The sequence below is a fragment of the Hylobates moloch genome, unplaced genomic scaffold (genome assembly GCF_009828535.3).
Source record: "Hylobates moloch isolate HMO894 unplaced genomic scaffold, HMol_V3 SCAFFOLD_10, whole genome shotgun sequence".
Classification (NCBI taxonomy): domain Eukaryota; kingdom Metazoa; phylum Chordata; class Mammalia; order Primates; family Hylobatidae; genus Hylobates; species Hylobates moloch.
The window spans coordinates 43,473,369-43,501,046 of record NW_026652285.1 but is presented as its reverse complement, the minus strand read 5'-3'; positions in this window follow the sequence as shown (position 1 = coordinate 43,501,046).

Genomic DNA, 27,678 nt, shown 5'->3' with positions numbered 1-27,678 from the left:
CAGCAACTATAATTACACACTTCTCCTGTGAACATCGGCCATGACCCAGTGGCAAGGTGAGCACAGTAACTGGAAAGTGCTCTGTCTTTGCCAGTTGCTAGAGCCTTCTTCTGTCACCTTCTGAAGCACCAGGCAGCAGATAGAATTACCCTCACCCAGAGCAGAGATGTCTTGTAGGATACTGAACTCCCTCCAAGCCAAACCACCTTTTCTTCCAAACCTCACCTTCTCAGAGGTTGCTTTTCCAGCCTGAGATGCAGAGAATCATCTTGGAATGATTTGAGTTTTATGGGTAATCACACTGACTCAGTGGCTGGGCACAGCTTGGAGAGGCCCATGGGTGAAAACAGGTTCAGGTGGACAAGCACTGGGTCCATAGAAAGCATTTCAAAAAATTAAGATGATGAGCAGCTTTCGAATTCTAGCATGTTCACACTGAAAAGGACATTTAATAAATACCGAGGATCATAGAAGCAATTTAGAGATCAACAAGTCCATACCCTCATTTTACAGATGAGGAAACTGAGACCAAGAAAGTGGGGGTGACTTGCCCAAGGTTACTCAGCTATTTGGCACTGAGCCCCATTCTATTCAGCATTCTTTCCAGCTTCCACACTTAAGCTCAGGGACTCACTAGCAAAAACAAAGTCCAGAGTTTCCCAACATCTCTGCCCAGTCCATCTCTTACCAACTCACTTGCCTTTAAGAAGGTTGCACTTCTGGTCCCATGGCCTGTTTACTGAAACTGCACATCAGACCCCTCACCAAATGCACAGGATGTCCCCTCTCCCACACACTTGGAAGCTTCCACTTAAGCCACGGTTTCTATACCTGCACCAAACCACCCAAAGTGATTTTTAAAATTATAGAATTCTGGACCTCTATGTTTTCCATTTCAGTAGATCTGGGATGGAGCTCGAGCATTTTTTTTTTTTTTTTTGAGATGGAGTCTCACTCTGTCGCCCAGGCTGGAGTGCAATGGTGCCATCTCGGCTCACTGCAAGCTCCGCATCTTGGGTTCATGCCATTCTCCTGCCTCAGCCTCCCTAGTAGCTGGGACTACAGGCACCACCTCCATGCCCGGCTAATTTTTTTGTATTTTTAGTAGAGACAGAGTTTCACCGTGTTAGCCAGGATGGTCTCGATCTCCTGACCTCGTGATCCACCCACCTCGGCCTCCCAAAGTGCTGGGATTACAGGCGTGAGCCACCACACCCAGCCGCCATTGTACTTTAACTCCTTCACTAAGTCTTCTGTGACTCAAAATTTCAAGACCACTAGACCAGCTGCCCTTTTTGGGTCCTTCGTGACCTAGACATATATGCTTCTACATAATGGAATCCCCCACCTCAGATTCACTGGTGTTCCATTATTTCTGATTTTTCTTTAAAAAGGATAAAATCAGAAGTATGAGTTTGTTATCCAAACTTAAAGCAAGAAAACAGGCATCCAGAGAGAATGTGAAAGTTACTCAAGGTCACCGACACACTGCCTCCATCAGCAGTAGGCATTTTAACTCAAAGACCACGAGGTGATGCTGTCCTATAGAATAAGCAGCAAAAAAGAAAAAACAAAAAACAGACCTGTGACCCTGAATGACTCAGCCACTGCCCTGCAAGGTGAAAGTCAATTAATGTCTGTACACCATCTCTCCATCCATGACATGACAGCAATAATGCTTGCCTCCATTTCAGGCAACAGAGATGCTTATGAAACACTGAAAGGATAAAAGTGTTATGGGAAGACACAACTGCCTTTTTAAAATAACTCAGATGTGATATTCCCCCTTAAGTGGCCACACTGAGTAAAGTTTCCATTTAGATCCAGCATGGTCATATGAAATATGAGAGCACTGACATCTTAAACCCCTGTTCATATAACTTAGGCTATGGCAACCTCAGTATGGCTACTTTAATTTATAATTTATAAAAATCAGCCTAACACCAAGATACAACTTTCTTAGGTCACTAGATTCTTAGTCTCCAGTAAATCCAAAATCCTATCATAAACTTTGCAAAAAGGGAGGTGCCTCCATGGGAAAAAATCATAAACTGTTTCAACTAGGAACACTGGACTCTAGGGGCTGGAAACCGAAGAGCTGGCTGAGGATCCTTGCTTAAGTGACCCAGAGAATGTTCCTGGAATCATCCCGCACCCCTAAGAAAACCTTTATTTTAGCTTCATACACTGTCTTGTCCCAAATCCCACCAATTTATGAACAAACAGAAACACTGCTGTTCAATAGAATGCCTTAGGTAGGATTGAAAGCTCAAGAAAGTCTTGAATACAATTCCACTGAGTGATATGAGATTTCAATGGCTACCGTCTCCTGGGATTGCAGCTCCTACAATGCTAAGGCTGTTTTGCAATTGATCATGTTCTTCCACTTCCATGCATGTGAAGCTCATACTCAGAGTTCCCTCCGCTTTTCCTACTGGTCTTCAGGATGGGAAGCTCTCACTGATCTTCACTTACATGCAGTGGGAAGCCACAGAGACAGCAATATATAGATTCAATGCCATCCCCATCAAGCTACCAATGACTTTCTTCACAGAATTGGAAAAAACTACTTCAAAGTTCATATGGAACCAAAAAAGAGCCCGCATTGCCAAGTCAATCCTAAGCCAAAAGAACAAAGCTGGAGGCATCATGCTACCTGACTTCAAACTATACTACAAGGCTACAGTAACCAAAACAGCATGGTGCTGGTACCACAACAGAGACATAGATCAATGGAACAGAACAGAGCCCTCAGAAATAATGCCACATATCTACAACTATCTGATCTTTGACAAACCTGACAAAAACAAGCAATGGGGAAAGGATTCCCTATTTAATAAATGGTGCTGGGAAAACTGGCTAGCCATATGTAGAAAGCTGAAACTGGATCCCTTCCTTACACCTTATACAAAAATTAATTCAAGATGGATTAAAGACTTAAATGTTAGACCTAAAACCATAAAAACCCTAGAAGAAAACCTAGGCAATACCATTCAGGACATAGGCTTGGGCAAGGACTTCATGTCTAAAACACCAAAAGCAATGGCAACAAAAGCCAAAATTGACAAATGGGATCTAATTAAACTAAAGAGCCTCTGCACAGCAAAAGAAACTACCATCAGACGGAACAGGCAACCTACAGAATGGGAGAAAATTTTCACAACCTACTCATCTGACAAAGGGCTAATATCCAGAATCTACAATGAACTCAAACAAATTTACAAGAAAAAAACAAACAACCCCATCAAAAAGTGGGCAAAGGACATGAACAGACACTTCTCAAAATAAGACATTTATGCAGCCAAAAAACACATGAAAAAATGCTCATCATCACTGGCCATCAGAGAAATGCAAATCAAAACCACAATGAGATACCATCTCACACCAGTTAGAATGGCCATCATTAAAAAGTCAGGAAACAACAGGTGCTGGAGAGGATGTGGAGAAATAGGAACACTTTTACACTGTTGGTGGGACTGTAAACTAGTTCAACCATTGTGGAAGTCAGTGTGGCGATTCCTCAGGGATCTAGAACTAGAAATACCATTTGACCCAGCCATCCCATTACTGGGTATATACCCAAAGGACAATAAATCATGCTGCTATAAAGACACATGCACACGTATGTTTGTTGTGGCACTATTCACAATAGCAAAGAGTTGGAACCAACCCAAATGTCCAACAACGATAGACTGGATTAAGAAAATGTGGCACATGTACACCATGGAATACTATGCAGCCATAAAAAATGATGAGTTCATGTCCTTTGTAGGGACATGGATGAAACTGGAAACCATCATTCTCAGTAAACTATCGCAAGGACAAAAAACCAAACACCACATGTTCTCACTCATAGGTGGGAATAGAACAATGAGAACTCATGGACACAGGAAGGGGAACATCACACTCCGGGGACTGTTGTGGGGTGGGGGGAGGGGGGAGGGACAGCATTAGGAGATATACCTAATGCTAAATGACGAGTTAATGGGTGCAGCAAACCAACATGGCATATGGATACATATGTAACACACCTGCACATTGTGCACATGTACCCTAAAACCTAAAGTATAATAATAAAATAAAATAAAAAAATTTTAAAAAGATTTCAGAAAAAAAAGAAAAAAGAGGCATCTGAAAAAATGGAGCACTGGGACAGAGCAGAGAGAAGTGGACACACAAGCTGAACAAGCTCATGGGCAAATACCAGAGAAGCAATTGCAAAAACAGAGAAGGAGAGAAGAGGAAGAGAAAGGAGAATAAAGTATCTATTTTCAAGATAGATGGTAAGTACATCTATCAATTCCAGATTGTTTTGAGCTGAGGCAGTAACAATAGAGGTAAAGGGTGATGGGTGACAGCTGCAAGGAAGAGAAAAGTCATGTCATCCCATGCACTGACTGTACCAAGGCAGTGCTGGGACCAAGAAAGCTATAGCTGTCAGGCCCACATAAGTTCAGGCTGACCTGGCAGACTGAAATCACACAGCAGTGTGGCTGCACACGAGGTACCTGACATTCTGGTTTCCAAGCCCACAGGAAATACAGGGCCACAACCTGTCCTAGGCCAGTCTTAGAGGACGACAAGAAATTCCCAGTGGGCAAAATACATGAGTTTTTTTTCCCACCAAATAGACTGGAAGCTTCAGCAGATCCCAGTTTTGCTCGACCTACTATTTGAACTCCAAATGAAGGTTTTCTAGAACACGCACGTAGAACAAGTCTCCCAGAGTGGTAAAACCAGATAACGTGCCTGTGCGCTCTGGAGAGCCTCAGAGTCTCTGGGAGGAAGTTGAGGCTGGTGGGGAAGCCACAGGTGCCCACTTGTCCTAGGCAGCTTGGGCTATTATAAGACATGACATAGACTGGGTGACTTGAAAAACAGAAATTTATTGCTCGTGGTTCTGAAGGATAAAAATACAAGATCAAGGCACCACCAACTAATTCTGTTTGTGGAGAGGAACCTCGTCCTGGTTTGCAGACAGCAATACCCTCACATGACTGAGAGAGATCATCCCTCTCATGTCTCTTCTTATCAAGGCACTAATCCCATTCATGAGGGCTCCACCCTCATGACCTAATCACCTCCCAGAGGCCCCACCTCCAAATATCATCACACTGGGGATTAGGGTTTCCACATAGGAACTGGGGGCAATGGTGGAGATGCCTGAACAAACAGTCAGTCCATAGTATCACTAATATTTGTTTTTCTCTTTTGTCTTACAACGAAAAATGTCAACCTACAAAAAGGTGTAACATAAACCAGTTTCCACCATACAGATTTAACAAATGTTAATATTTTGCCCTATTACCTTTGCATCTTTATTCTAAATGTTACATCTACACTTGAACCTTATGTGGATTTTTCCCTGATCCTGTTCCCTGAGAAGTCGCCACAGTCATAAAATTCGTGTTTATCCTTTAAACCCTTCTTTTTAAATTTTTACTACATATATATGTGTCTGTATAAACAATATTTGCTATTATTTGAAGGTATTTTTTATATTTGCATAAAAGGTAGTACATAAGATCCTGAAACTTGCTTTAAATTCAAACATTCTGTTTTTAATATTTATCCATACTGCTACATGTAGGATCTCGATCTGTCACTCAGCCTGCAGTGCAGTGGTGTGATCATAGTTCATTGTATCCTTGAACTCCCGGGCTCAGATGACCCTCTTGCCTCGGCCTCCCAAAGTGCTGGGATTACAGGCATGAGCCACCATGCCTGGTGCATTCATTTAATTGTGGTATGTTCTTTCTTTGAATAACCCTTGATTTATTTATTCATTCTTTTGACAGACTTTCAGTTTTTCATTTTTGCTGTTACAATACTGCAATGAAATCCTCATTTCTCTAGGTTATATGCCTGGTGATAGGGTACATATATATTTACCTTCCACAGAAACTACCACATTTTCCCTATAATGGCTCTTCCAAAATATGCTCACTAACAATGCGTGAGGTTTACTTTTTCTCTACACTCTAATATTGTTGACTTTTTTTTTTTTATTTTTTTTTTTATTTTTTTTGAGACGGAGTCTCGCTCTGTCGCCCAGGCTGGAGTGCAGTGGCGCCATCTTCGCTCACTGCAAGCTCCGCCTCCCAGATTCACGCCATTCTCCTGCCTCAGCCTCTCCGAGTAGCTGGGACTACAGGCGCCCGCCACAACGCCCGGCTAATTTTTTTGTATTTTTAGTAGAGATGGGGTTTCACCGTGGTCTCGATCTCCTGACCTCGTGATCCGCCCGCCTCGGCCTCCCAAAGTGCTGGGATTACAAGCGTGAGCCACCGCGCCCGGCGACTTTTAATTTTCATTAATCTGATGAGTGTGATATAACGTCTCATTTTTATTTTAGTTCGCATTTCTATGACTACTGGTAAGACTGATCATCTTCACATATTTTTTCTTCTTCAGATCAGCCTGTTCCAGGAATTGCCTGTTCATAATCTTTTCTCACTTTTCCAGGAATTGCCTGTTCATAATCTTTTCTCTTTTTTTTTTTTTTTTTTTTTTTTCTTGGTTAGGAAGTTATCTCTCAGTTATTCACAGGAGTTCTTTATATTCTTTGCATACTCTAGATGCTAACCCTTTGTTGATTGTGTAGAATGCAAAGTATTCTCCCAAAAGGTAATTTGTATATTAACACTGTTTTGGGTACCTTTTGTCATTCAGAAGGGTTTTATTTCTTAATATAGTCAAGTGTATCAACCTTTCCTTTACAGTTGTAATTTTTGTTTTGTATAGAAATTCTTCCCTATCCTGAATAATAGTCTCCTGTAACCAATTTTAGAGTTTTGCTTTTTGTAATTAGAGCTTTAATTATTCTAAAATGTATTTTTGTGTATGATAGATTATACATATATATTTTAATTTTTTCTCTTATAGCTATCCAGTTGCCACAGCAACATTTATTGAAATAGGCCATCATTTTCCCTGATTTGTAATGTCTCTTTTATCACACGTCATGTTTCGTGTATGTTTGGGAGTCTTTGTGGGCTCTCTATCTTTTCTATTAGTCTTTCTGCTTCATCACTCTGCCAGTATCACACTGTTTTCGATTAAATAGCTATTTAATGAGTCTTGATATCTGCCAAAGCAAGACTCCTCCCCTTCCCCTCCCATTTTCTTCAATTTTTTTTTTCAAAATTTTCTTAGCTTATTCTTAGCCTCTTCATCTTCCAAATTAATTTTTGTGTTAGCCTGTGAATTTCGATGAAATTTCTGTTTGGGATTGTGTTAGTTTAGGGTTTAATCAGAAACACAGAACCACTGTGAGTGACATAGAGTAAGGGATTTATTACAGGGCTGAGACCTCATACAATTGTGGGAGGTAAACATTTTATGCAAGGTCATTGGTTCCATGTCTGGTGTCAGACCTCAAGTCACCAGAGCCAGCAGGAAGGAAAGAAGATGAATGGGAAAGACCACGAATAATTAGGAAACAGTAAGGGCAAACCCATGTCTGTCTGTCACTATCCTCAACCTTTGTGATGACCAGCAGGATACGCCAGCACCCTTCCTCATGGAGCTGCCACACAAAGCCGGTCCAGCTGCTATTTCATGAGCTGCAACAGGGCCTGGCCCTATACTGACCTTCAGGGCATTAAAATGGTTACTATTTCACCTCCACCTTCCAATCTCCCCAAAAATTTTTTCTCATGGCTTACCTTAATACACAACCATTCAATGAAGGGATGTCTGGGTAACAAAATTCCTACTTAGCTAAGCTGACACTGTTCAAAGCTATCTCTGAGATTTCATTTGGAATGGCATAAATGTATAGATGAATTTGGACCACTTGACAGCTTTAAAATATTGGCTCATTTCACCTATAATATTAGTTTATGTTTTCTTTTATTCAGATCTTTATGATCCTTGAAATGTTTCATACATTTTTCTAGAACATTCTTACACGTATTTTGAAACTTAAGAACTTTATAATTTTTTTAAGCTGGGTCTCACTATGTTGCCCAGCCTGGTCTCAGACTCCTGGGGCCGAGTGTTCCTCCCCCACTCACCTGTCAAGTAGCTGAGGTTACAGGCATACACCACTGCACCCAGCTCAGGACCTTACAATTTTTGTTTGATACTTTGAATGGGGCCTTTAAAAATTATTGTTTTAGTCCATTTTGTGCTCTTATAACAAAACACGTGAGACTGGGGAAGTCTCTCTGAACCTATTCTCATCCAGGGGGGTTGCCCAAAAGAAGAAAAACATACGTGAGACTTGGTAATTTATAAAGAAGTTTCTTTGGCTCATAATTGTGGGGGCTGGGCAATCCAGAATTTGGTAGCCCATCTGTTGAGAGTCTCATGCGCCTCAACTCATGGCAAAAAGCAGAAGAGGAAGCGGGCATGTGCAGAAAGACCAAATGTGAGAGGCAACAACCTGACCTCAGATAACCAATCCAGTCCCCAGAGATGGCATTAATCTATCCATGAGGGATCCACCCCTATGACTTTAACACTTCCCACTAGGCCCTACCTCCCAACACTGCCGCATCAAAAATCGAGTTCCAACATGAGTTTTGGCAGGAACAAACTACATCCAAACTATAGCAATTATGTAGACTAAATGATTTAAAGTAAAGGTTTTGATTTCTGTAATTCTGTTGAAAGTGTACCTACTAGTATCTCTATTATTAGGTCTAATTGTGCGCTTGGATTTTTCTATTTAGACAATCCTATCACGTCAAATGTTGAAAATTTTGTGACCAGGTGTGGTGGCTAATGCCTGTAATCCCAGCACTTTGGGAGATGAAGGCAGGTGAATCACATGAAGCCAGGAGTTCAAGACAGCCTGGCCAACATGGTAAAACCCTGTCTCTACTAAAAATACAAAAATTAGCCGAGCGTGGTGGTGCACATCTGTAATCCCAACTGTTCGGGAAGCTGAAGCATAAGAATCACTTGAACTGGGGAGGCAGAGGTTCCAGTGAGCCAAGATCGCACCACTGTAATCCAGTTTGGTTGACAGAGTAAGACTCTGTCTCAGGAAAAAAAAAAAAAAAAGTTTGCCTCTTCTTTTTCATTCCTATGCCTTTCTGTTTTCCTTGTCTTACTGCATTAGCTGGAACTTCCTTCCTCTACAATATATTTTTTTTTCTTTGGACAGTCTCCCACTGTCACCCAGGCTGGAGTGCAGTGGCAAGTTATAATAGCTCACTGCAGCCTCAACCTCCTGAGCTCAAGCCATCCTCCCACATCACCTTCCCTAGTAGCTGGGATTATAGGCATGCACTACCATGCCCAGCTGATTTTTATATTTATTGTAGAGATGGGGTTTTAACCATGTTGCCTAGGCTAGTCTCATACTCTTAGGCTCAAGCCATCCTCCTGCCTTGGCCTCCCAAAATGCTAGGATTACAGGCATAAGCCACTGTACCCAGGCTACGATCTTGATTAGTAGCAGTGAAGGGAGCATTTTCATCTGGTTTCTAACTTTAAGGATAAAGCATCTAGAATTTTACCATGAAGTATCATGTTTCTTACAGATTTTTAGAAACTATTAGTATAAAGACTTCTTCTATTCCTAAGTCTTTTATTAATACATTTTAAACTCTAATGTTTTCCTTTCCTCTATAAGGATAATTACATACTTTTCTTTATTCTGATGGTTGGTAGCCAGCCTGTAAGATGCCCCCCAATAATCCTGCCTCCTGGTATTCACACCTTTCTGTAATGTCCTTCCATAATGAGAATGTGGCAGAAGTAATGTTATGTCATTCCTGAGATTAGGTATAAAAAGATTTTTCTTGGTTTATACAACAAATTAGTTTTCTATATTTTGCTGTTTATAAACAGTTTTACAATAGAAATTGTTTAAGATTTAGTCAAAATTGCCTGTAAAATTATCTGGGTCTAGTGTCATTAAAGTGATGATTTTTTAAAATTATCAAGCCACTATCTTGAATAGTTACTGATAATTATTGTCGATTCACTTTTAATGTGTTATCTTTTTCTAGAATATTATCCATTCTGTCAGAGTTTCTATTTTATTTATTTTTTGAGACAGAGTCTCAGTCTGTCACCCAGGCTGGAGTACAGTGGCACGATCTCAGCTCACTGCAACCTCTGCCTCCTGGGTTCGAGCGATTCTCCTGCCTCAGCCTCCCAAGTAGCTGGGATTACAGGTGCCCACCATCATGCCCAGCTAATTTTTGTATTTTTTGTAAAGATGGGGTTTTACCATGTTGGCCAGGCTGGTCTCGAACTTCCAGTCTCAAGTGATCCACCAGCCTCAGCCTCCCAAAGTGCTGAGATTGCAGGCGTGAGCCATCCCGCCCAGCCTCTGTCAGTTTTTAAATTTAGCATCATAAACTACTTCATATTCATCACTTGTGAATTTTAAAAATCTGTATCTGTGGTATGATTTCACTATTATTTACGCTTTTCTCTTTGATCCCTTGATTAATCTTGCCAGAAATTTGATAATTTTATTAAACTTTTCAAAAAGTCAGCTTTTGCCTTCCTGAGCTCCTCTATTGTTCCTTAATTTTCTATTTTATTTAATTTTAGCTTTATCATTACTGTTGTCCTCATTCCACTTTCTTTAGATTTACCCTATTATTCCCTCTTTACCTTCTGAAGTACAATAATTTATTTTCAACTTTTCTTGAATGTGTCAAATGCTGTAAATTTTAAGGTTTTTTTTGTTTTGTTTTGAGAGAGTCTGTCGCCCAGGCTGGAGTGCAGTAGTGCAATCTCAGCTCACTGCAACCTCCACCTCCTGGGTTCAAGCAATTCTCCTGCCTCAGCCTCCCAAGTAACTGGGATTATAGGCATGCCCCCATGACGCTTGGCTAATTTTTGCATTTTTTTTTTTTTAGTACAGACAGGGTTTCACCATGTTGGCCAGGCTGATCTCAAACTCCCGACCTCAAATGATCTACCCGCCTCAGCCTCCCAAAGAATTGGGATTACAAGTGTGAGTCACCACACCCGGCCCCCCAACCTTTTTTTTTTTTTTTGAGATGGAGTTTCGCTCTTGTTGCCCAGGATTGAGTGCAATGGCAAGATCTCAGCTCACTGCAACCTACGCCTCCCAGGTTCAAGTGATTCTCCTGCCTCAGCCTCCCGAGTAGCTGAGATTCCAAGCATGTGCTACCTCGTCCAGCTAATTTTTTTGTATTATTAATAGAGATGGGGTTTCACCATATTGGCCAGGCTGGTCTTGACTCCTGACCTCAAGTGATCCACCCACCTTGGCCTCCCAAAGTGCTGGGATTACAGGTGTGAGCCACCACACCCAGCCTAAGATCATTTTTAGATTGCTTTACTATTTTTATGTCATTTGCAATGAATTAATTTCTCCACTATTGATTGTGTTTCTTCTTTCTTTAGTTTTTGTTTGCTTCTTGTGCTGAAATTTTTGGTTTGCAAGTTTATTTTGTATGGGAGGTTTTTGTTGTTCTCTCTCCTCACCATTCTTGGTCTAATAGTGTTGCAATTACCTCAACCCAGACCTACAGGATCCCCAAACTATAATTGGGTTTTATAATTGACAGCTCAGGAAAGATGTCCTAGGATAATATTGGTGATGTTGCTGTAAGGGGCTTGGTTTAGGTCCTGGCCAAAAGGGTCTTTCTGCTTCCTCCCTACAGCACTACTCTGCCTTATATAACCTAGGGAGTGGTCAGTTTCATTTCTTTTAGACCCTCCTTTCAAAGAGGTGGAAGGATAGAGAACACCTCTCTCCAGGCCCTGGTTTTAAGCAGTGAACATGTTTTTGGTTTTGTTTTATTTTGTTTTTAGAGACAGGGTCTTGCTATGTTGCCCAGGCTGGAGTGCAGTGGCTATTCACTAGCATAATCATAGCCCCCACTGCAGCCTCAAACTCCTGGCCTGAAGCAATCCTCCTACCTCAGTCTACCAAGCAGCCGGGACTACAGGCATGCACCACCATGCCTGGTTTGAACCTGGTTTTAATCACCTGCCACAGGACACTTAGGGCCACATTTCAAGGAAGAGTTGATTTATTAACTGCTTCTGCTTGATTTTGTGCCCAAGGCCAAGCTGACCTATTGCTTCTTACTCATTATTTTTCTGCTGCATTTCTGATTGACAAATTTTTATCTTTTTTTTTTTAAAGGAAAACAGGGTCTTGCTATATTGCCCAGCTGGTCTCAGACTCCTGGGCTCAAGCAGTCCTACCGACTTAGCCTCCCAAAGTGCTGGGACTACAGGCATGAGCCACTGCTCCCAGCCTTATCTTATTTTTTAGCATGGCTGTGTCTGTTATGTTTTCTCATTTTACAGTTTGTCTATTATTGGAATCATTGAAGCAAAGAGAGTGATTGGAGCATAAATTTATAATAGTCTTGACAGAAGTCTCCTGCTAATTCTTGTACCAGGCCTCAAGATGCAGAAGTCTTTGTCTACATGGAAAATTTTAACATTCAAAGATGGGGCAGAGATAGGCCAGAAGCTGACTCAAAACCTGTGTTTTGTAGGGCTGCAAACATTCAGTGTTGGCCCACATGTCCTCCTTAAGTGGGGGACATTTGTTCAGCTTTGCCACTAATTATGTGCCTCACCATTGAAGTGGTGGTGGCCAGTTACCATCACAGGGTTGACCTCAGTGACCCACCGCTTAATGATCCCTTTGTCTGGTAGAATCACCCTTCCCTGAGGTTTCCACTCAGAGAAAGAGGAACAGAACTACTGGTAAGTAAATACATGTTTAAAATGTTAAAACAACATTCAAATATTGATTTACCTTTCAGCTCACAAGGATATGCATCCCAAATTAGGAATATGTGGTAACGTGGCAGCAATGGGGTAGGAGCTACATGAAAAGCTACCAGATAAATACTATCCACCAAGTCTTCCTGGGGTGACAATTTTATAATTAAATTTTGATAAGAAGAAAATTATTTTTATATTAAAACAAATACAGATAGATAATATTAATACTAAAGCCATATGAGTTTTTATAATAAAGCACCACTCTTCAAAGAAATGAGAAAAAAAATCGCTGTTTTCCTTTGAGTTCAGCCCTTAGAATCTCACAAGTTCACTCCTCTGGACTATTGGGATATTTTGGTGGAAAAGTTAGAGAGGAATCATGATAAATGAATGAGTTAAAATACAAGACTAAAAGGTGGAATGAGAATGTCCATTTTGGGCCAGGCACGGTGGCTCACGCCTGTAATCCCAGCACTTTGGGAGGCCAAGGTGGGCAGGTCACTTGAGCCCAGGAGTTCCAGACCAGCCTGGGTAACATAGTGAGACCCTGTTTCTTTTTTTTGTTTTGTTTTGTTTGTTTTGAGACGGAGCCTCGCTCTGTTGCCCAGGCTGGAGTACAGTGGCACAACCTCAGCTCACTTGCAACCTCCGCCTCCCAGGTTCAAGGGATTCTCCTGCCTCAGCCTCTCTGACCTCACGTGATCCACCCACCTCGGCCTCCTTTTGGTATTTCATCATCGCCACCATTACACGCTTCCCAGAGCTCTAAGCCTTCTCTAATAGAACAAAATTTCCTACTGACAGGGAGCCCTACTGAGCATTCATTCATTTACAAATCATTCATCTTTTTTTGTTTTGTTTGTTATTCCTAGCCTGTTACTGTTTCATGGATTTACTCATCTTTTATATTTTCTCTTACATGTTAGCAATTTTTCACCATAAAAGCTCTCCAAAAGTTATGCCACTTTGTGATTTTCTTTCCTTTTCTTCCTTCCCCCTTCCCTTTCCTTCCTCCCCTTCCCTTGCTCCCCTTTCCTTGTTCCCCTTCCTCCCCTCCGCTTTCCTTCCTCTCCTTCCTCCCCTTCCTTTCCTTTCCTTCCTCCCCTTCCTTCCTCCCCTTCCCTTTCCTTTCTTTCCCTCCTTTTTTATTTTAGTTAACAGTCTTTTTACTCAAAAACTCATTATATAAACAATGAACAAGAAGTAATATTTCTTCATTGGGATTTCAAGCAAAAACCCACCCACCTTTTTTTTTTTTCTTCACACAATAGTTTATTTTAGAAAATACTATTTGGAATAAATTTAAGTTGTGAGTCATGTTAGGTTAAATTCAAGATGTCTTCTTGTGTGTACATATGCCCAATGAGAGGACTGAGAGGCAGCGTCATCTATGGCTCTTTGATCTGCTGGCAACAGGCACTGTTTCCATATATTTCAAAGCACTCAACACCTTTAGCTTTATGTTGCCCTAGAGATATTTTTCTGTGCTATAATTTTATTTTTAGTTCAGTATGGTGCAAAAGTAACCCAAAGGTTGAAAAATTGAAAAAGAAGAAAAAAAGAGTAAGTATAATAAACGTTTAATATGTTACCTTTTATGTATAAACTATATTTAACTTTCTTTCTTTTTTGAGACAGAGTCTCACTATGCTGCCCAGGATGGTTTTGAGCAAACCCTCGGCTTAAGGGATCCTCCCACCTCAGTCTCCCAGGCAGCTGAGAATACAGGCACACGCCACTGCAACCAGCCTATATTTAACTTTCCAACTGTTGTTTATTAAATTTTTTTCATTCTTCTATTGATATATTTTTCTATCTGTGAAAACTGGTATCTTGGAGTGGGATAGAGCACAATTTTTCCCATTAAAATGAATAGAGCTGTTTTTATGTAACAGCTTTTGACTTGGTAGCAGAATTACAATGTACAAATTAAAGTCATTTGGTGGGAGATGAATATACTATGTTCAGGGCAGCCTATGAGGCACTGGAAATGCAAAGATGAATTGAACACATATCCTGCCTGGAACGCAAAATCTAATAGGAGAAAATGATAGGAAAAAGGCAACTTAAAAAGCAATGACGCAAATGCTATACTAACAAAACAGGGAGAAACACTTCCTGCAACCAGAAGGAGGATGAACTTCAAGTGGGCATATGAATTCAGGGTAGGGGGAGATGGTTCAAGGCCTTTGCTTAGTCCCCTCTCCTTCAGTAAAAGTACTTATATCTTATTCCTTTAGGACTCTGCAAGTTAGCTAGGCTGCTAATCTGCAATAAAGTAACTTTGGGTGAACAGTTAGTGGCTAATAATTATCCAACTCTCTACTAGGCAACTCCACGTGATGGTCCCACAGAGATCTCAAACAACTCCTCCAAACCCAATTCTTCCTCCTCACCTATAGATTTGTGATTTCTACCATTGTCCAAGCCAGAAACCCAGGAGTCATCCTCATCCCTTCCCTTGCCCTTATCCACCAAATTGGATTCCAATGCTTCATCCATCTTTTTGCCACTCTCCTATTCCAAGCTACTTCCATCTCTGTTTTGGACTCTTATCTCCGCTCCTTGGTGCCCTTCAATTCAGCTTGCAGACAGAGAGGTATTTCTAAACAGATCTTGGCTAGGTACAGTGGCTCAAGCCTGTAATTCCAGCACTTTGGGAGGCTGGGGTGGGAGGATCTCTTAAGATCAGGAGTTCAAGACCAGCCTGGACAACATAGTGAGATCTCATCTCTACAAAAAAAAAATTAGCCAGGTGTGGTGGTGCTTGCCTGTAGTCCCAGCTACTAGGGAGGCTGAGGCAAAAGGATCACTTGAGCCCAGGAGTTGGAGGCTGCAGTGAGCTAAAATTGTACCACTGTACTCCAGCCTGGGTGACACAGCAAGACTCTGTCTAAAAATAAATAAGATATAAATCTTACTTCTATTTCCTGACTAAAGACCCACATGGCTTGCTGTTACCCTTGGATAAAAGTCACAAATATGGGTATTCAAAGCCCCGTAAGTTCTACCCAAAACCTTCCTTCCCAGCCTCCCGTCTCTCCACGGCTGCCTTCCTGTGAGTCACTTCCTTCAGTTCCTTACATGCAGCATAATCTCTCACCTCAGGAACTTTGTACTTGCTATTCCCTCTTCCTGGAACATCCATCCCCCACCCATTTCCCCTGCTTGCTTAGCTAACTCCTCCTCAGCTTAGCTCTCAAGTTCTCCCTGATCCTCTGACAAGATGTTATGTTTTCCTCCCAGCACCCTTGCATTCTCCTGTCACAGCCCTAATCACAATTACTGCAACTGGTTATTTTCCTCTCCTTGTAGACTATGGGATCTGGGAAGGCAGGGCTTATGTGTGCTCTGTTCACCATTATATCCCCAGTGCCAAGCCCAGTGCTGACATAGAGGGGGGACCCAATCTGTTGAAGAATGAATGAATGAATGAATTGCTTCCTTTACATGTAATTATAGAAAATTACCTACAGACTGTATGCTTTTTTTTTTTTTTTTTTTGAGACAGTTTCACACTTGTTGCCTAGACTGGAGTGCAATGGCACAATCTTGTCTCACTCCAACCTCTGCCACCCAGCCCAGGCTCTATGCTTTAACCCAAAGAAATGGATTGTCAAGAAGTGTATTCTAGGCAGGGCGTGGTGGCTCCCACCTGTAATCCCAGCACTTTGGGAGGCCGAGGTGGGCAGACCACCTGAGGTCAGGAATTTGAGACCAGCCTGGCCAGCATGGCAAAACCCTGTCTCTACTAAAAATACAAAAATTAGTCGGGCATGGTGGCAGGTGCCTGTAATCCCAGTTACTCAGGAGGCTGAGGCAGGAGAATCGCTTGAACCCGGGAGGCAGAGGTTGCAGTAAGCTGAGATCATGCCACTGCACTCCAGCCTGGGTAACAGAGCAAGACTCCTTCTCAAAAATAAAAATAAAAATAAATAAATACAATTAATTATTAATTTTCAAAAATTCAAAAATAAGTGGCTAGGGCCAGGCACGGTGGCTCATGCCTGTAATCCCAGCACTTTGGGAGGCTGAGGCAGGCAGATCACCTGAGGTCAGGGGTTCAAGACCAGCCTGACCAACATACTGAAACCTCATCTCTGCTAAAAATACAAAAATTAGCCAGATGTGGTGGCACGTACCTGTAGTCCCAGCTACTAGGGAGGCTGAGGTGGGAGGATGGCTTGAGCCCCAGGAGGTCAAGCCCGCAGTGAGCCGTGAGTGCACTGCTGCACTCCAGCCTGTGTAATAGAGTGAGACCCTCACTCAAAAAAAAAAAAAAACAAAAAAAAAAACCACCAAAAATAAATTAAGGCTGGGTATAGTGGCTTATGCCTGTAATCCCAGAACTTTGAGAGGCTGAGGTAGGAGGATCATTTGAGCCCAGGAGTTTGAGGTTACAGTGAGCTATGACCATGTCACTGTACTCTAGCCTGGGTAACTGAGCGAGACCCTGTCTCTAAAATATAAATAAAGAAAAGAAAATAATAAATTATTAATATAATTCACTAAACAGAATAAAAGCCCCCCCCAAAAGTATGATTATCTCCATGGAAAAAGCACTTGTCAAAAATTCTTCGTAAAAACTCTCAACAAATTAGAAATAGAAGGGTACTTTCTCAATCTGATAAAGGATATCTACAAAAACCTACAGCCAACATCATACTTAATAGTTATGGTTTCCTGGGCAACTCCATACACTGCAGAGGAGTTCAAATTGGCATAAACTTTGTGGAGAGCAATTTGATAAGACATACCCAATCAGTCATTTGCTGTTTGCTCTCAGGTAAGATCAAAAACAAGGTAAAAATGCTCACTACCTCCACGCTAGTCAACATTTTACTAGCAGTCTTAGCAAATACAAGCTAAGAAAAAGACATAAAGCTTAGAAAAGAAGAAAAATGTCTTTATTCAGACGTGGCATGATAGTACATGTGAAAAATAAAATCAACACATGGGCTGGGGACGGTGCCTCACGCCTGTAATCCCAGCACTTTGGGAGGCTGAGGCAGGAGAATCACTTGAAGCCAGGAGTTCGAGACAGTGTCTCTGCAAAAAAATGCAAAAAATAAATAAATAAACACATGGGATTGGGACAACTGGGTATCATTTGGAGAAAATTAAGTTGGGTAAATCCTCACAAATTATACTAGAAAAACTTTTTTTTTTTTTTTTTTTTTTGAGATGGATTCTGGCTTTGTCACCCAGGCTAGAGTACAGTGGCATGATCCGTGCTCACTGCAAACTCTGCCTCCTGGGTTCATGAGATTCTCCCCCCTCAGTCTCCCAAGTAGCTGGGACTACAGATGTGTACCACCATGCCTGACTAATTTTTGTAATTTTTGTAGAGACGGGTTTTCGCCATGTTGGCCAGGCTGGTCTCGAACTCCTTACCTCAGGTGATGCACCTGCCTCAGCCTCCCAAAGAGTTGGGATTACAGGCATGAGCCACAGCACCCAGCATAGAAAAAAACACTTTTTAATAGATAATGAAATCAAAGGCACTAGAGGAAATCATGGGACAATTATTATTTGTATGTGGAAGGCCTTTCTAATTATAAAATAATATCCAGAAGAATAAGAAACTAATAAATACAACAATAACAAAAAAAAAACGTCTGCATATCTTATTGTAGAAGGTAAGGGGGAAATAACTGCATGGCTAAAATACAATAAGTAAAATTAAATGGCAGAAATTGAGAAAAATATTTGTGACTCATACCACAGGCAAAGGGCCAATATCCTAATATAGAGAGACTCTACAGGGGAAAAGCCTACAATCCAAAAGAAAATAGGCAAAGGAAATAGATGAAAAAGGAAATACCAAAAGCTCTCAGGCATATGAATATGAGAAGATTCTCAATCTCACCCATAATGAAAGAATGAAAATTAAAAGCACCCTGAAATACCATTTTTATCAATAAGATTGGCAAACTCAAGCTTTTTCTTTGGGAACAGGGTCTTGCTGTGTGCCCAGGCTAGAGTGCAGTGGCTGTTCTTCCCAGGTGCAATCATAGTGCCTTGAATTCCTGGGCTCAAGTGATCCTCCTGCCTCAGCCTCCCCAGTAGCTGGAACTACAGGTGCACACCACTGTGCCTGGCTTCAAACACATTTTTAACATACTCATTGATGAGAATATGGAGAAATAGGCACTTTTATACATTGCTAGTAGAACTATAAACTCATACAAACTCTAAGGAAGACAATCTGACAACATCTATCAAAATTACAAACACATGGACCTTTTAACGCAGCAATCAGATTTCAAGAACTTATACAGGTGTGCTGCCCCCATGTGAAAGAAGGTTATTTGCTGAAGTATTTTTGAAATTCCAAAAGACCCAAAGTAACCTAAATGCTGGGCAGTTTGTTAATAAATTTGTTATGTAAATTAAGGTATATTTACATCAGAGTTCTATGGCAGCATTAAACATGAGAAAACAATATATCAAAGGTCGATATATAGCGGACCTTCATGTAGTTACCCTGAAGATATATTATTATGTTAATAAGCTGGGTGCTCACGCCTGTAATCCCAACACTTTAGGAGGTCGAGGCCGAAGGATTGCTTGCGTCCAGGAGTTCAAGACCAACCTGGGCAACACAGTGAGACCAGGAGACCCCATCTCCATATATTGTTTAAAAAAGATATATTATGTCAGTAAATAAGGTGCAGAATGGTTTTTAGTAACCATTTGTGTATAAATGTGGAAAATAGATGTATTTGCTTGGATACGCATGAAGTATCTCGGGAAGGATTTAGAAAAAATAGTAATATTTGATTGCTTCTGGAAAAAGCATGTAGATAGCTGACAGAGAAAGTTGGGAAGAAAATTTTCCATTACAAATCCTTTTATACTTTTTGAATTTTGACCCACGTGAGTGTTTACTTATACAAAAGATAAATATTTTATTTTTATTTTTTAGAGATGAGATGAGATCTAACTATGTTGCCCAGGCTAGAGTGCAATGGCTATTAACAGGTGTGATTATTTCATACTGCAGCCTCAAACTCCTGGCCTCAACGCAATCCTTCTGCCTCAGCCTCTCAAGTAGCTGGCCCTATAGGCATACACCACTGTGCCTGGCTAAAGATATTTTTTAAATAGGGTAGGAGAATGTAAAATAATGTAGAAAACATTCATAGAAACTTGTTAGCTAAAAAATAGATTAAAAAAAAAACAGCCTGTGTTTTTAAAAAATGTGCTATCAAAATACCAGTGAAATTCTTCACAGAAATAGAGAAGAAAAATCCTAAAATTCATATGGAACTACAGAAGGCCCCAAATAGCCAAACCAGTCCTGAGCAAAAAGAACAAGGCTGGAGTCAACACACTACCTGACTTCAAAACATACTGCAAGGCTACGGTAGTCAAAACAGCACAGCATGGACCAGGCATGGTGGCTCATGCCTGTAATCCCAGCACTTTGGGAGGCCGAGGTGGATTACTTGAGGTCAGGAGTTTGATACCAGCCTAGCCAACATGACGAAACCCCGTATCTACTAAAAATACAAAAATTAGGTGGGCATGGTGGCAGATGCCTATAATCCCAGCTACTCAATAGGCTGAGGCAAGAGAATTGCTTGAACCCGGGAAGCGGAGGTTGCAGTGAGCCAAGATTGCACCACTGCACTCCAGCATTGGTGAAAGAGTGAGACTCTACCTCAAAATAAAAATAAAATAAAATAAATTAAAAAACACACATGATACTAACAAAAAAACAGGCTCACAGACCAAGGAACAGAATAGAGAACCCAGGCCGGGCGCAGTGGCTCACACCTCTGTCTCAAAAAATAAATAAATAAAAATTAAAAAATAAAAAAAAATAAAGAACCCAGAGATAAATCCACATATTTACAGCCAATTGATTTTCAATAAAGGCACTGAGAACATTCAGCTGGGAAAGGACAATATCTTCAATTAATGGTGATGGACACTTAGGTTGATCTTGGCTATTGTGAACAGTGCTGCAATAAACATGGGCACACGGATCTCTCTTTGATAATGCTGAGTTCCTTTCTTTTAGGTATATACCCAGCAGTGAGATTGCTGGATCACATGGTAGATCTATCACTAGTTTTCTGAGGAACCTCCATACTGTTTTCTCCATACTCATAGGAAGATCTACACTGAGAAAACTGGATAACCATAGGCAGAAAAATGAAACTAACCCCCCCCATCCCTCACCATATACAAAAACCAAATCAAAATGGATTAAAGGCTTAAATGTAAGACCTGAAACTATGAAACTATTAGAGAAAAACAGTGGGAAAACACTTCAGGATACTGGTCTGGGCAAAGATTTTTTGGGGTAGGACCTCAAGGACAAAGGCAAGAAAAGCAAAAATAGATAAATAGGATTGCATCAAGCTAAAAATCCTTCTGCACAGCAAAGGAAACAATCAGCAGATTGAAGAGACAACCTTCGGAATAGGAGAAAATATTTGCAAACCATGCATCTGACAAGGGATTAATAAGCAGAATATGTAAGAAATTCAAAGAACTCCATAGCAAAAAAAAAAAAAAATTCATCTAATTTTTAAACAGGAAAATGATCTGAAGAAGACATACAAACCCAACAGGCTGGGCACAGTGGCTCACACCTGTAGTATCAGCACTTTGGGAAGCCACGGTGGGCAGATCACTTGAGGTCAGGAGTTCAAAACCAGCCTGGCCAACATAGCAAACCCTGTCTCCACTAAAAATACAAAAATTATACAAAAATTATCCGGGTGTAGTGGAGCACACCTGTAATCCTAGCCACTTGGGAGGCTGAGGTAGGAGGATCACTTGAACCCAGGAGGTGGAGGTTGTAGTGAGCCAAGATCATGCCACTGCACTCCAGCCTGGGCAACAGAGCGAGACTCTGTCTCAAAAAGAGAAAGAAACAAAGTATGGTACATATACACAATGTAGTACTATTCGACCTTTAAAAAGAATGAAACTCTGTCATTTGCAGCAACATAGATGAAACTGGAGGTCATTATGTTAAGTGAAAAAAGCTAGGCACAGAAAGACAAATATCACATGTTCTCACTCCTATGTGGGAGCTAAAAAAGTTGATCTCATGGAGATAGAAGAATGATGGTTACCAGAGGCTAGGAAGGGTAAGGGTAGGGGAAGAGGATGAAGAGTAGTTAATGGGTACAAAAATATGGTTAGATAGAAGGAATATGTTCTAGTGTTTAACAATGCTATTACTCATATGGAGTCAACTCATTCTTCAGACAGACAGAACCTGTCATGTGCGAGGCACAGAGTAAGGACATATAAATAAGGTGGTTCATCCCAGTGACAGGCATTCCAGACAAACCCTTGCCACTCTGCTCATGTCCTCCGCCATATTCCCCATCACCTCACTTGCACATGCTACCATGCTCCAGTCCAACTTCACAGAGAAATCAGATGCCACTAGGCATGAATTCCCATGGCTTTTCTCCATCTCCAAACTTCTCCAAATTTTCAGCTAGGCTCACATCCTTTAAAAAATAAAATAGGCCAGGTGTGTGGCTCACGCCTGTAATCCTGGCACTTTAGGAGGCCAAAGCATGTGGATCACTTGAGGTCAGGAGTTTGAGACCAGCCTGGCCAACAAGTTGAAACCCCATCTCTACTAAAAATGCAAAAAACTAGCCAGGCATGGTGGTGCACGCCTGTAATCCCAGCTACTTGGAAGCCTGAGGCAGGAGAATCACTTGAACCCAGGAGGCAGAGGTGGCAGTAAGACGAGATCATGCCACTGCACTCCAGCCTGGGTAACAGGGCAAGACTCAGGCTCAAAAAAATAAAATAAAAAATGAATAGTGACGAGGTCTCACTATATCGCCCAGGCTGATCTCGATCTCCTGGGCTCAAGCAATCCTCCCACCTCAGCCTCCCAAAGTGCTGGGATCACAGGTGTGAATCATTGCACCCAGCCCAGGCTCATATCCTTCTTTCTACCTCCAAGGAAAACATGGCTTTCTTTTTCCTTCCTGGGTCCTTGAGACTCCGTTCCCTTCTCTACCTTGTTTTACCAATGATCTCATCCTTCATATATTTTTAATTTCTTTCTAACGACTAGCTCCTTCCCCTCAATTGAAACATATTCAAGTATGTACAATCTAGAAAATTATTCCCATCATCTTCCTTCCCTCAATGTACCCCTACATCTGCTATTCTCCTTAACCTGCCAACTTCTTGAAAACTCATGCCATAGTCTCTGATGATATATGTTTACTCCAGTTCACACCTCAGGTCATTGGAGTTTGACTAATGCCCCCACTAATCTACTAAAACTTTTATTCCTAAATGTATCTGTTAGGGCTTGGCACGGCGGCTCATGCCCTTAATCCCAGCACTTTGGGAGGCAGGAGGATAGTTTGAGGCCAGGAGTTCAAGACCAGCCTGGTCAACATTGTGAGACCCTGTCTCTATCTAAAAACAAATCAATCAATTGATCAATCTATATATTCTTAAGGAATACTTCTGGCTGCAAATAACAGAACATTCAACCAGCAATGGTTTAAACACAAACAGTACATTTCTTCTCATATGGCATGCCCAGAAGTAGGTCATTGCTGGCAATACTTAACAGATGACAGTGCTCTGGGTTGATATCCCAGAAACCCTCTTGACTTTCTAATCATGCTCATAACAAAGCTAAATATCATATCCTTACGCAACTGTATTCCAAGACAGGAGACCTGAAAAGTGGCTCAATGAACAGAGTTTCCCTGCATGTACCAGATTCTCAGCATGGAGGAAAAGCTTTCCTAGATGCTCTTATATAAACTTTACCCTTATCCCTCTGCTATGGTATGAAGGTTTATTTCCCTCCAACATTCTTATGTTGAAACCGAATCACCAAGGTGATGGTGTTGGAAGGTGGGGCCTCTAGCAGGTGATTACATCAAGAGAGCTTCACCCTAGTCAATGAGATTTGTGTCCTTACGAAAGAGGCTTCAGAGAGCTTCCTCCTGCTTCCACTCTTCCCCCAAGGGAGAACACAGCAACAAGATGCCATCTTGGAAGCAGAGAGCAAGCCTTTACTGGACACCAAATCTACCAGCACCTTGATCTTGAACTTTCCAGCCTCCAGGAGTGTGAACAATAAATTTCTATTACTTATGTATTTATTGCGATGGAGTCTAACTCTGTTACCCAGGCTGGAATGCAGTGGCACAATCTCGGCTCACTGCAACCTCCACCTCCCAGGTTAAAGTGATCTTCCCGCCTCAGCCTCCCTAGTAGCTGGGACTACAGGCATGAGCCACCATGCCTGGCATTTTTTTTTTTTTTTTTTTTTGAGACTGCATCTTGTTCTGTCATCCGGGCTGGAGTGTAGTGGTGCAATCTCAGCTCACTGCAAACTCCACCTCCTGGGTTCAAGCGATTCTCCTGCCTCAGCCTCCCAAGTAGCTGAGACTACAGGCACCTGCCACCACGCCCAGCTAGTTTTTTGTGTTTTTAGTAGAGACAGGGTTTCACCATGTTAGCCAGGATGGTCTCGATCTCCTGACCTCATGATCCACCCACCTCGGCCTCCCAAAGTGCTGGGATTACAGGCATGAGCCACTGCGCCCGGCCTCATTTTTGTATTTTTAGTAGAAACAAGGTTTCACAATGCTACTCAGGCTGATCTCAAACTCCTGACCTCAAGTGGTCTGCACACCTTGGCCTCCCAAAGTGCTGGGATTACAGGCATGAGCACCTGGCCCAAATTTCTACTATTATAAATTACCCAGTCGGCGATATTCTGTTACAGCTGCACAAGCAAACTAAGCCAAGGCCCTTCTTAGGTTTATAGTTCCTACCACTCCCAGAGGTAGAACTGGATGACGATTGGTGCTCTAACACATTCCATACCATTTTGCTCTTGCTTCTTTGCTCAAGCTATTTGCCAAATGTGGGATGCCTTTCTTCTCATCTTCTAATCATCCTTCACAACTTAGCTCAAATACAACTTCTACTGGGAAGCCTTTACCTACCTACCCACAAACGGCGCTAATCACTGATTCCTTAGAATCCTAGAGCTCTTTCTATAACTTTCCATGTTGCACATACCACACCGTGTTGTAATTATTTGGACAGATGTCTTCCTCTACCACACTGTGAACTATTTGGGAAGATATACCATGGTAGTCATTAATTTGCTATACATCCAACATGTCCACTTAAAGTTAATATTATACCATTCACATACAATTTAGAAAATTTGTTATCACAGTAAAGGTCCACTTACCCCTCTCCTATCCTTTATACTATGATGGTCATATATAGTGTATTTATTTGTTATAAACCCCACAAAGCAATGTTATAATTTAGGTTTTAAATAGTTAATATGTATTTTAAAGAAACTGCTGTTGGCTGGGCGTGGTGGCTCATGCCTATAATCCCAGCACTTTGGGAGGCCGAGGCGGGCGGATCACGAGGTCAGGAGATCGAGACCATGGTGAAACCCCGTCTCTACTAAAAATACAAAAAAATTAGCCGGGCGTAGTGGCGGACGCCTGTAGTCCCAGCTACTTAGAGAGGCTGAGGCAGGAGAATGGCATGAACCCGGGAGACGGAGCTTGCAGTGAGCCGAGATTGTGCCACCGCACTCCAGCCTGGGTGACAAAGCGAGACTCCGTCTCAAAAAAAAAAAAAAAAAAAAAAAGTAGCCGGGCATGGTGGTGCATGCCTGTAATCCCAGCTACTCGGGAAGCTGAGGCAGGAGAATCACTTGAACGTGCGAGGTAAAGGTTTTGGTAAGCCGAGATCGCACCATTGCGCTCCAGCCTGGGCAACAAGAGCAAAACTCGTCTCAAAAAAAATTGTTTAAAAAGTCTTTTATCTTCACCCACATATTTGCCATAGCTTTACCTAACATATCCTGATAAAGACCTCACTTGGTTCACACTCGTATTAGTTTCTATTGCTATGTCACAACTTACACACACCTGGTGGGTTAAAATCTCAAAAACGTATTACCTTACAGCTCTAGAAGCCAGATGTCTAAAATGTGTCTGCAGAGCTTTATTCCTTTTAGAGGCTCTAGGGGAGCCTGTTTCCTTGCCTTTTATGCTACCAGAGGCTGCCTTCATTCCTTGTCTCACAGCCCCGCCTCCATCTTCAGAGCCAGCTGTATGGCATCTTCTCTCTCTCCAGCCTCCCGCCTCCTTCTTATAAAATCTTGTGATTACATCAGGTCTACTCTAATAAGCCAAAATAATCTCTCCAGGCACAGTAGCTCACACCTGTAATCTCAACACTTCAGGAAGCCAAGGAGGGAGAATTGCTTGAACTCAGGAGTTTGAGACCAGCCTGGGCAACATAGCAACATGTCATCTTTAAAAATAAAATTTGGGCCGGGTGCGGTGGCTCACACCTGTAATCCCAGCACTTAGGGAGGCCAAGGCAGGTGGATCACTTGAGGTCAGGATTTCGAGAACAGTCTGACCAACATGGCGAAACTCCGACCCTACTAAAACTACAAAAATTAGCCGGGCATGGTGGCGGGCATCTGTATTCCCAGCTACTCGGGAGGCTGAGGCAGGGGAATCACTTGAACCTGGGAGACAGAGGTTACAGTGAGCTGAGATCACGCCACTGCACTCCAGCCTGAGCGACAGAGCAAGACTCCATTTCTAAGTAAATAAATAAATTGAAAAACAAAGACCCTTAGTTACATCTGAGACGTTCCTTTTACTACCTAAGGTGACATTCACAGATGGGGGATTAGGATGTGGATCTCTTTGGGAAGACATTATTCAGTCTAGTATTATTCACAACATTTATCAGTAGTATCTAGCACAGTAACAAAGATATATAGAAGGTGCTTGATAAATGTGCATCAATTAAATACATCTTTGCTAAAAAGTGGTCTGATGACCGTTAGTATTAGCAACACATGGGAGCTTGTTAAAATGTAGAACTCTGGCCCACCCCAAACATACTGAATCAAAATCTGCATTTTAACAAGATCCCCAGGTGATTCTTATGCACAGTAAAGTATGAGAAGTACTGAATTAAATGATCTCATCTAACAGTTAAAATAACAATAGAAAAAATATATATTAAGCATCCGTAACAGATACTTTGAGTGTCTTCACGTGCTCTGACCCACCTCTAATTTCAGCTACGGCTGTATTAAAGATTGCCGAGAGAGTGCAGATTTCTGGCTGACTCCCTCTTCCGGTATGTACTTTCTGCCCCAGGGACTTCACCAAAGGTATGAGAAGCTAGTGCAAGGCATAACACTCCTGGAGCAACCCTTCATCAGTGGGGGCCCAGTGTTGGAGGGCAAATCCCTCTGTCTCCCATTCTTGGGATGGACAATTCTAAGAAGCATTTCTGTATCAGAGATTTCAATAATGCTCCTGATGGTCACAGTGGCTCACACCTGTAATCCCAGCACTTTCGGAGGCCAAGGCAGGTGGATCACTGAAACCCCATCTCTACTAAAAATACAAAAATTAGCTGGGCATGGCATGCCTGTAATCTCAGCTACTTGGGCGGCTGAGGCATGAGAATCACTTGAACCCGGGAGGTGGAGGTTGCAGTGAGCTGAGATCGTGCCACTGGACTCCAGCCTCGGTGACAGAGCGACACTCCACCTCGAAAACAAAGAAATAAAAGAAAAAATAATGCTCCCAAATATTGGCTTTTCTTCCTTCCCTGTGTCACTCTTCCTGCTCCCTCACTCCTGCTTCCTGCGATCACCTCCCAAATAAACCACTTGTCCCCAAGTCCTTGTCTTCAGCTTAGCTTTCCTGGCAATCAAAACCAAAGTAGTGTTTATTAAATAACTGGCTCTCTACCATAAGTTTTATATGATTTATCTCATTTTATACTCACAACAACACTGTATTTCTGCCCCATTTTTACCCTCTTTCAGATGAAGAAACTTTAAAAGCAGTTATTTGCCCAGTTTCATAGAACTGATGTACGACAGAACTGAAATGCTAGAGTCCAGGCAGCTTGACCCTGGGGCTTATGCACTTCCTCAGTAAGTGCCTCCTCATG